Genomic DNA, 10,544 nt, shown 5'->3' with positions numbered 1-10,544 from the left:
AAGGCCGTCGCCCAAAAACGTTGCCAATAACACTGGTCAACACACTTTTTCTGGCATAAGGTATTCCAACGGTTTTAATGTAATTTTGGGGTGCTGATTCCAAATTTGGCATCAGTTTTTGTCTATCATATCAGGTTTTTGAGATATCAAATATTGCATTTTCAATAAAAACTGCAGAATAAAAATATTAAATAAATGTGGATATCTACATAAAATTATATAAACACACGATCCTAAAAATATAGCACCGTATTTTAACACTAAAGCAGTCACTGACTCGCAACAACTTGCAATCATAAGTGACAGAGTTAATTTCGGGTAAAATCAATGATAATGGGGTATGCCGATAGCATAAAATGAGATGTGATAGAGCAAATATGAGATCAGATTTGGAATCAGCACCCTGAAATTAGTCTAAAACAGCTGCAAAAGTCCAGGCCAGAAAAAACTTTTTTTTTGTTGACCAGTGTTATATTCCTTTCTCTCCCTCTTTTTTTAAGGCAGCGTTTCTTGACAAATGTGTTGAGCGTTTAGTTGTTGCTGTTGGTAGTTGCGTTTGTGCGCCACTGCCAACAGCAAGAAGCAGCGTCGCCAAATCATCTGCGGAGAATTCCCGGGAATCCGCCGGCCCACGTTGTCGGCAAACTGCGGCTTCGCAGGCGCGTGCGGCTCTCTCGCGGACTACTTGGTGACGTGATGGGCGTATTCACATGCATCTACACTCTTGAAATATTGAGTTTTGTGCCAGCCTCCCCCCCCCCCCCAGACCTGCTCACCTCGTCCCCGAAAAGGCCTCGGCCCACGATCCCATCCTGCCCATTCACCTGCCGACACGAGAGGTGAGCAGACAATGTCGCCTTCACAAATCCGTCACCCTACATGAAACGCCACGGCGACAAGATTTTAACTCCCTCGCCTGGTATACAGGAGGTCGTGGGTTCGAGCCCGACCCCCCGATGCCTGTATATTTGAAGTTTGCGGTGTCTCTCTCACTGTGTTCGCGTTACTTTTTTTCCCGATCGTCTGATTTTCTCCTCCACATTTAGAATCAACATCACGCGTTTAGAGTCTTTGGCTGATATCAATGTCGACGTGAGAAGCCACTTCGTTGAGCTATCGTTTGTGGCCAGGTCGCTTCTGAAAAAGAGCAATACAGCTCAGTGGGCCTTACCTGGTAAAATAAAACAGTTTTTAGTATAAACATTAAAGTATTTTTTTTACACATCCCATCAACCTCAGGGCCTTCTGGGAGTACATCATTCTATCAACATTGATTCAGGACAAGCAAAAATCCCGACCGGTTTCGATATTGGGCCAAGCAAAGCCAGACTGCTGATGAGACACCGTGTGTCGAAACCGATCCAGAGTTTTGTTTGTACTGAATAAATGCTGCTGAAATGATGCACTCCCAAAGGCCGTGGGGCCGATGTGTTGTGCACTTTTTGTCATGTTCTATGTGGAGGGACAGATACATGGATGCATAGTGTCTGCTTACTGATAATGGAACGGGACACGGGTGTAGCATGAACATTGGAATTGGCTGACATCTGACCAATAAATCATCAAATTCAGATATTACGGACCAATGTTCGTAGACGGTTGACGTTCGCCTCTCAATAAGTTGTGAAAGATAGCCTATGCGCGAGTGTGAGTGAATCTTTAAAAGTAATTTCGAGAAAAACTTATTTTTTTAACGTTGTGCCTCCCAACGTCAAACCAATTATGGTGGCAATGTGGTGGTTATGAGTCAGCCCAAACCGCGGCTCTGAACAGTCTCGATCCAGCGTTTCATTACATTTTTACACGTTTTGGAGGAGCGGTGGTATAGCGGTTAGCACATCACATGCGTTATAAACCACGTGACCTGACAGTGGTGAGTAATATCTGATGTTTCTGCCCCCCCTCCCCCTTCAATAACCCACACTGACCAGCGTGGTGAGGTATGGTCAATCAACCCCCCCAAGACCGAAAAAGCATGACGCCTTCACCATGTGGAACTTCTTTCGCACCGTACGTAGCCAACTAAACACAAAAAGCAATTCCTGCAGTTGATTGATTGATGTGAATTATCTTATACAGTGTACATCCCTCTCGATTCTCCGATTCTCGTACCTCCTATCAGCGTGGTTGGTTACGTACGGCGCAAAAGGAATTCAACGTACATACATTCTGGATAATACATTTCCAGGCTTTTTCTGTTGTGTGTAGTCACTTTAAGATGTTTCTTGTTCATATTTTTGTTTTGTTGCGGTTGCATCCGAGTCAAGAGCCGCATGGCTCACAGGGTGATACCTAATAAATGAAAACTGAAAAATTACCTTCCACTGTCAGTACACATCCCAAAGACAAAGCCACGCACAAGCACTCCCAGGAAGCCGTCTGTCCAAGAGCCTAAAGTAGCAGCGTCACACCTCCTTTATATAGCAGCCCAACCGCCTCGTTCCGCCTGGAACCACCCCACAGGTTTCTCTCATCTCCTCCCTCTCATTTCCACCAATCCCGGTCCCTTGGTCTATTTCTCCGCCTCTCTCTCTCTCCTCTCCCTCCTTTCTACAGCCAAATCTCTCCCCCTCTCCCCCCCAGTCCTGAGCCAATCCCCGTGGCTTCTCCTGGCCCCAGTGTCCCGGTTGCCTCCCATGAATGATTTAGGTGACGGTGCGATTTAGGTACGGTGTGCGGCGCCTACGTGGCCTTTACATCGGCCCGACGTGTCCTTACACGACCCTGAACGTCAGTGTGGGTACAACACACATTGCAGTGGCGACTTAACCACGTGGACGCGAGTTACGTCGCCACAAGCACCGCGCCTCGGAATGTCCTCGCCAACGTGAGCCAGGGTGGGGGGAATGAAACCATTCGGTTTTTTTTTCTCCTCTTGATTTATATTTTTTGTTGCATTGTTGTACTGTACTATACTTGCTATGGTATTGCCTTCGCCACGACTGAATCGTGACCCTGTATCGTGACCCTGGGTTGCAAATGAGACTCATGCTGGTCTCATACGGTCTCACCTGGTTCAACAAAAATAAACTTGGAACTTGATATCCGGTCACCAAATTCATAGCGCAGTGCACTAATCACTTTGCCACTGTTCCGCGCGTGTATGTATCTATATGTGTGCGACTGCTTGTCTGCCTGTATGTATAAGTGCCTAAGTGCTTTCACGAGTGAGCATCCACCAAAAAAAAAACACGACTTACAGGGAGATTCTCTGCAGTGACTCCTTTAACGAGATAGCATCTCCCACTCACGACTTCGCCATCCATCTGACACGAGCCTCCATTAATCGGCGGCTTATACATTATTAACGCAGCTACACACACGCACCGTAGGGGCACACACACACACACACAGACATATACGTCCTCGCATACACATGGATGCTAGGGCTAGGGGTGGATGACATGGTCCAAGCAAAATGGGAGCTGATCATGTGTGGTTAAAACCACTACCGATCTGATCCGATCCAGGATGTCGCAGTCTGATCTGGTTCAATGAAGTGGATCCGATCCAAATCGATTGGAAGAGGGGAATATTGGCAGTGGTGTTGATGAGTGTGTTGCGTTTGTTGTTAATCGGTGGTTGTGCACCACTGCCAACACACGAAGCCGGCGTCATCAAATATATTTTTTAAATCGATTGGGGGTCAGATTGTAACTTCCAAATGTTCTGTTCCACACTACGCAAGACTGCAAGACAAAGAAAAGCAGCAAAGGGCATGCTAACTGCTCCTTTGTTGTTCGTTACATAGTAAGAACACGCGTTTGCCGAGGAACGCAGTTTGTAAATTCTGAGTTTGTAGATGTGCGTCTGGAACGCTCCAGATGACAATCGTTGCGACTCGCGCTAAGTAGACGCGCACGAGGAAGCCACGCGACTCGGAACGGATTCTTTTCGACACGGTGACTCTCATGCAGTGCGTATTATCGTTGTCGTCGTTGTATGCGATGTCTTTGTAGACATCCTGTAGACATCCTGAAGCTTGTGTTGCCTCCGAAACGTCCTGATTTTTATTTTATTTAACTTTTTAATGTTTTTACCTACGTGACTTTACCGAAAAAACCTAAGAATATGAATCATTGCAGTCACGAAAGCTTCAAATCTAGAACTTCCACATGTTCTACATTGAAACAAAAAAACGCAATGCCTTTGTGAATCGAATCAAAACGCCTGGGCGTCTGTGAAACTTACTGGGACGTCTGTGGAAAAAAAGAGCTTGATAGGTTAGATCGGATTCCTCCAGTATAAATAAATATTATGATTCAGAAAAAAATATATGTTTGCGTGCGACCACTGTCCATTCTGTGTACAGTAATAATACCGTACGGGAATGCAATGTATTTACCCCGTGCACCAGACGGAGACTCGGGCGTCATTCTCTGGGAGGCTCCTGCGTTCATCGCAATGTTTTGGCCAATTCCATTGTCGAGACTCGTCCAGTTGCATGTGGGACAAACACGGCAGTGCCTGGAGAACGCCGAGAGGCAATTGTTGATTAAAGAACCCGCTTGCTGTGCTCGCCATATCCTGACCACCCTCACAGGCGCAGTGGGTGTTGATTGGGGGTCTCTGTGTGTGACCCACCAACCCCTAGCTTCATAAAGCGCTCGATCTCTGCCGCAGTAAACAATTAGTCAGCAATCGAGGAGTCGCGACCCGTGCAGCTGTAGGTTCGACATTCTCTCACGCCACGCGGTCATCTGCAGTGGTCGAAAGGGGGCTGTTGTAGACGTGGGTGTGCCACAGAACACACCAGACGTGCTTACCGCCGCGACTCTTCAATACGGTCCCTTATCCCTATGCTGAGATGTTTCCGCAAGAGGGGAAACGTCCGGCAGCGAACACGACCTGCTTGCAGGAGGAATAGGTTTCGTAGGTTTACATTTCACCCACTGAATCATGCACTTCGTTACTCCATATTTGTTTTGAACAAGTTTTGCCGGCTGGCTTCCTGCCTGGATTCATGTCTGCCTGGCTGTCGCGCACGTGCACGGTACGCGCACGTCATCACGCACATCTGCGTTGAATGCGGTTGACGTCATCACGCACATCTGCGTGATGACGTCAACCGCATTCAGCAAGAGTTGAGACGGGTCCGTGCGTGCCGATGTCACCGCGCGCCCGCCCGGTTCACCCGCGCGGTGTGTCCCGCGCGAAGTACGAAAGAGGAGGAAGGGAGAGGAGGGGAGGTGAGCGAGGCAGAGGAGAGAGGAAGAGACCTGGAGGAGGGCCGGAGAGAGAGAGAGAATTAAAGGGGGTCGCACGGAGAGGAAAGACTTTTATTGCCGCCAGCAGCAAAAGCACTGGGAGCGATTTCAATATGAAACACACAAAGTCACCAGCAACACAAATGAAAATAAACGCTACAAACCGCGCACAATACAAAAGAAAAGTCACGTGGCTGTGGTGGTGGTCATCGCGCACGCCACGGTGACGAGCAGGCGCTTGAGAAGGTGAGCACGAGGGAGAGGAAACGAGAGAGGGAGCAGAACGGAAAGAGAGCGAGGGAAAGTGATAAAGCGGTGGTTGGAGGGAGGATTTGGGGGGAGGCAAGATTGAGACGGGACAGGGAAAGGTGGGAATAGGAAGCGGAGGGGTTCGAGGTGAAACAGGGAGATGGGGGGGGGCTGAGATACAGTGGAGGGAGAAGATGAGTGGTAGAAGAGGGAACAGAGGAATAGAGATGCATATCGAAAGAGACAAAGCAAGAAATCGAGATAAATTGGGAAACACGGTTTAAAGGAGGCAAGGGAAACACGTGGAGACCGGGCTCTATGAAGTTTTGCTGACTGGCTGGCCTTGCTGGAAGGGACGAATGGACACGTTCAAATGATGTGCGTGTTGCTCGTATAAATATATATTTGTAATCAATATATACATCTAATAGTGGCTGCGGCAGAACCTATAGATTGCACATCATCGGATTCCGAATAAAGAAAACAAACTATTATTGCTCATCAGAACGCGACCTCAGTTACGGTCTGGGTCACATTAGGATCCTTGTCCGGTCGGCCAGACTATCATGCGATCTGTTTCCGATGTTTGTTGATTCCAGGAAATGTGAATGAAGGAGGGGGGGGGGTCGTTGTGAAACTCGCCATTCGTACGCCCGTAGTGCGCTGTAGTGCGCTGTAGTGCACGCATCTTGTAGCGTTCATGCCTCTGAGCAAATCACCCGGAGCGCGCCTTGATTGTGCCACATCTCGATTTAAAGCTTTCGTGACTGCAGGGATTCATCTTCTTGGTTCTTTCGGTAAAGTCACGTAGAAGGGAAATAATACAATAATACAAATAAAACATCATAAAATTATTCTCACGACGTTTCGGCCACAACGCAAGCAGCCTTCCTCAGGTGAAGAACAGAAGAACAGGTCTGTCGTTCCGACAGACCTGTTCTTCACTTGAGGACGGCTGCTTGCGTTGTGGCCGAAACGTCGTGATAATTATTTTATGATGTTTTATTTTTATTATTGTATTATTTCCCTTCTACGTGACTTTACCGAAAGAACCAAGAAGATGTGCCACATCTCACAAGCCAAGCAGGGCTTGAGCCGGGGTAATGTGTGGGACTGGCGACTATGAAGCGCGTGACAGGCGTTGTAGATTGTGACATGGGCAGTGGAGCAAAAGCCACCGACGTGAGTGGTGAAGTATGGTTAAAATAGTCCGGACGGCGTGTAGAGGCCCTCATCCAGCAGTGGATTGACAAACACGCTGCACATGTTCTGCTTTGACCATCTTAATGGCAGAGGCTCGGTCTCATTAGCAGCAGTTGCACTTTAACTACTCTGGCACCCCCCCCCCCCTCTCAACCAGTATATATACGGGGTAGTAGCTCTTTGAATCTCTCATTTACTTGATACAGCAAGCGTGCTGTGACGGTTCCACCTGAAGATGGAAGCTTGTGTTGCCTCCGAAATGTCGTGATTTTTATTTTATTTTTTATTTTATTTTACTTGTATTAATTTTTTATTTTTTACCTACGTGACTTTACCGAAAAAACCCAAGAATATGAATCCTTGCAGTCACGAAAGCTTCAAATCTAGAACGCTGCACATGGCATGCATGGCGATGTTCCGTCATAGTGCACGTGCAGGGTGCGGGGTCTGCGTGGATGGAGTGCGGAGCGGAGTGCAGCGGTCAGCGCGCTGCGTGATGAACCCCGTGACCCGAGTTCGATTCCCGCTCACAACCAATAACACAGTGGCGTCTATATCTGAACCGGCCGTGGGCCTCCCCTAGGTTGACTCAGCCTTAAATGGGTTACTTCACACATCTGGTCGCCCACACCCATCGTGTGCCAGTGCCGGCCTTCGTAGAGGTGCTCGCTATAACAGCACTTGCCCCAAGAGTCTATTAATGCTATACGGGAGATGTTTGTCTTTGTGTGCGCGCGTGCGAGATCATGTGGGGGAAGGAGGAAGAGGTGGTGGTGAGTGCTGTGGAGGAGGAGGAGGAGGCTGCCCCGAGAGCCCCTGAGCGCCTCTGTTTCCATTAAAACCGCAGGAGGGACGCGTCCCTGGGCCACAGCCGAGAGGAGCAGCACACTTTAATTACACCACTCCCCCCCCCCTCTCACACACACACCTGTGTACACTCGTGCACATACCCATACACACACGTGCAGCACTCGCCACTCTCCACACACCTGCCAAAAGACAAACTCCCCCCCTCCTCCCCCCTCCTCCTCCCCCTGTATAGGCTTCAACAACAGACTGTTGGGGGAAGCGCTGTTTGCAAGCAGCACCTATGAAGGCCGGCACAGCCAATGTTCGTGCTCGTTTAAGTCGACCTCGGGGCAGCCCGGGACCGGTTCAGATATTTGCCACCAATGTTTGGCCGTGAGCGGGAATCGAACTCGACTCGCCGGGTTCATAGCAGCGCAGTGTGCTCACCACTGCGCCACCGCTCCCTCCAACACACACACACAGCCTGTGTACACATATAGAAAGACCTCTTCAGCAGACTGTTGGGGAAAGTTCCGTTTGCCTAATAAGGGTGGGATAGCACACGAAGGGGCCTCTGTGGCCTGAAACCACGCACGGCCGCCTTTGTCTCCCCAGCGTTACACATTTACGTCTGAGCCGACCGACGGTATGCCCAGGAACGGTTCAATATTCGCCACGTTCCGTAAGCAAACTCGAGTCACATACACACACAAAGATAAAGATCCCCCCTATAGCCTGAACAGACTGTAGGGGCAAGTGCTGTTAGCGAGCAGCACCTGTGAAGGCCGGAACGGTACACGAGGGGGGGGGGGTGGCCAGCACCACGCCAGACCGCCTTTGTCTCCCCAGTGGCAATGTTTACACTACACTACCAAATACACACAGATATCCACACACACAACCATAAATACACACAGATATCCATATATATACACACACACACACACACAGTCACATATACACACATACACAGTCACATATACACACATACACAGTCACATATACACACATACACAGTCACCTACACACTACACAGCCATATACACACCACACAGTCACATATACACCAACACACAGCACATATACACACACAACAGTCACATATACACACACACAGTCACATATACACACACACACACAGTCACATATACACACACATACACAGTCACATACACACACACAGTCACATATACACACATACACAGTCACATATACACACACACAGTCACATATACACACATACACAGTCACACACACACACAACACAGTCACATATACACACACACAGTCACATATACCCACATACACAGTCACATATACACAACACAGTCACATATTACCACTACACAGTCACACACACATCACATACACACATACACAGTCACACACACACAGTCACATATACACACATACACACAGTCACATATACACACATACACACACACACAGTCACATATACACACATACACAGTCACACACACGTGCATAAGAACAAGTGGTTGACCCATTGCACCGCCGCTCCCCATACATTGTCGGGGCGCGCACTCATTCTACCGTGCACGTAAACACGAACCCAATTCACTCGTAAACTCGCGCACACACCACTCACCAGCCACGACACACCTCACATATTTCACTCACCAAACCACCATCCCTCAATAACCCACCCACTTACAAAACTACTGACCTACTTCCTGACCTACTTCCGATGCCCACCCACCCATTCACCGCACGCACGCACCTCCTCGCACTCCCGTCACTAAATTATCCACACTCACCTCTGCTTTTTCGCCCATCCACTCACCTCTGCTTCTCACCCATTTCACTCGCCTATTCACCCACTCGGAACACTTGACACTGATGCGGGCTGTTATCTGTTCTCGAGTTTAATGAGGCTTTACGCGAGCCGGTCCCTTCTTTATTATTAATAGGGAATTCCATTCTGTTCCTGGGAAGGCAGTCATTCTCACAGCCAAAGGCATGGCTGGCGCTGGGCTTGGCATTTTGCCGACCAATGATGGTGAAGCCAACGCGAATGCAAATCTCGTAGCTGGGCTCAGCCCGAATTAATGCAAACGGCACTTTTCATTGATGGGTTTAAAAAATAAGACATGCAGCCGTTTCACCAATTAAAATAACATTTATGTCCATCAGCCTATTGGCCACCTGGGATCAATTTTACAAAAAAAAATTGCTTGCTTTTCAACATTTCCCGTTCCCTGAAAAACCAAATCAATTGGCGCATTTGCCCAACTGACAACTTTATTGGCCGTCGGGTGGAGGGGGTGAGAGTATTACACGAGTACCTGGTGGTGAGGTGTGAAATATCAGCACTGGGGAGACAAAGGCGGTCCAGCACGGTGTTGGCATCCGACCCCCCCGTGTCTCATGCCGGCCTTCATAGGTGCTCGCTAAAAGCACTTGCCCTAACAGTCTGTTGACGGCTTTGGGGGGAGGGGGATGTTTGTGTGTGATGTGCAAGTGTATGTCTGTGTAAATCTCTAGGCATGCCGAGGTGTAGGTGTATGGAAACGTGTCTTTGTACACGTGTGCGTGTTTCTCTATCCATCTGTTATTTCCTGCATGCAGCTCATATTGATTGAGTTTGCGTGTCATTAAAGGTGATGCACCGTGTGCGTTGGGGCCAGATGAGGTTACAAGACCACCTCTGAGCGATGCCGCAATAGCCCCTCGACACCCAAACCCCCCCACTGACAGCGAGGCAGTGGCACACGGTAGGCCTGCAAGCCTGGCGCTCGGGAGCGAGGGTTGGTGCATCGCACAGAGATTTGCGAAACAAGCGGGGACAACGATGTGGAGATATCACAAGTGGGTTTGTGAACCTGTTCCGTGTAGAACTTTGAGCGTTGTCCCCCTCGTACGTATGGGGTTTCGCAAGGTACAACCGGTCTTAACGGTGTCATTCATTTGCCGCCATCTGACTTGAGATATTTCCCCATTGTTTTACACAGTCGACAAGTCCTTCAAGAAACCGCGGGTACAGCCTCATTGCCATTGCCCTCTGGTCTTCCAGCAGTTGCCGACCTCTGGGTGCCGCCTCTCTTAATGCCTGTGAAGTTGCAAGTCAGCAAAATG

Source organism: Lethenteron reissneri, chromosome 24, assembly GCF_015708825.2.
Source record: "Lethenteron reissneri isolate LAM-NWPU_2019-01 chromosome 24, ASM1570882v1, whole genome shotgun sequence".
In the NCBI taxonomy this organism is placed as follows: domain Eukaryota; kingdom Metazoa; phylum Chordata; class Hyperoartia; order Petromyzontiformes; family Petromyzontidae; genus Lethenteron; species Lethenteron reissneri.
Note: the sequence above shows the minus strand (reverse complement) of the source record.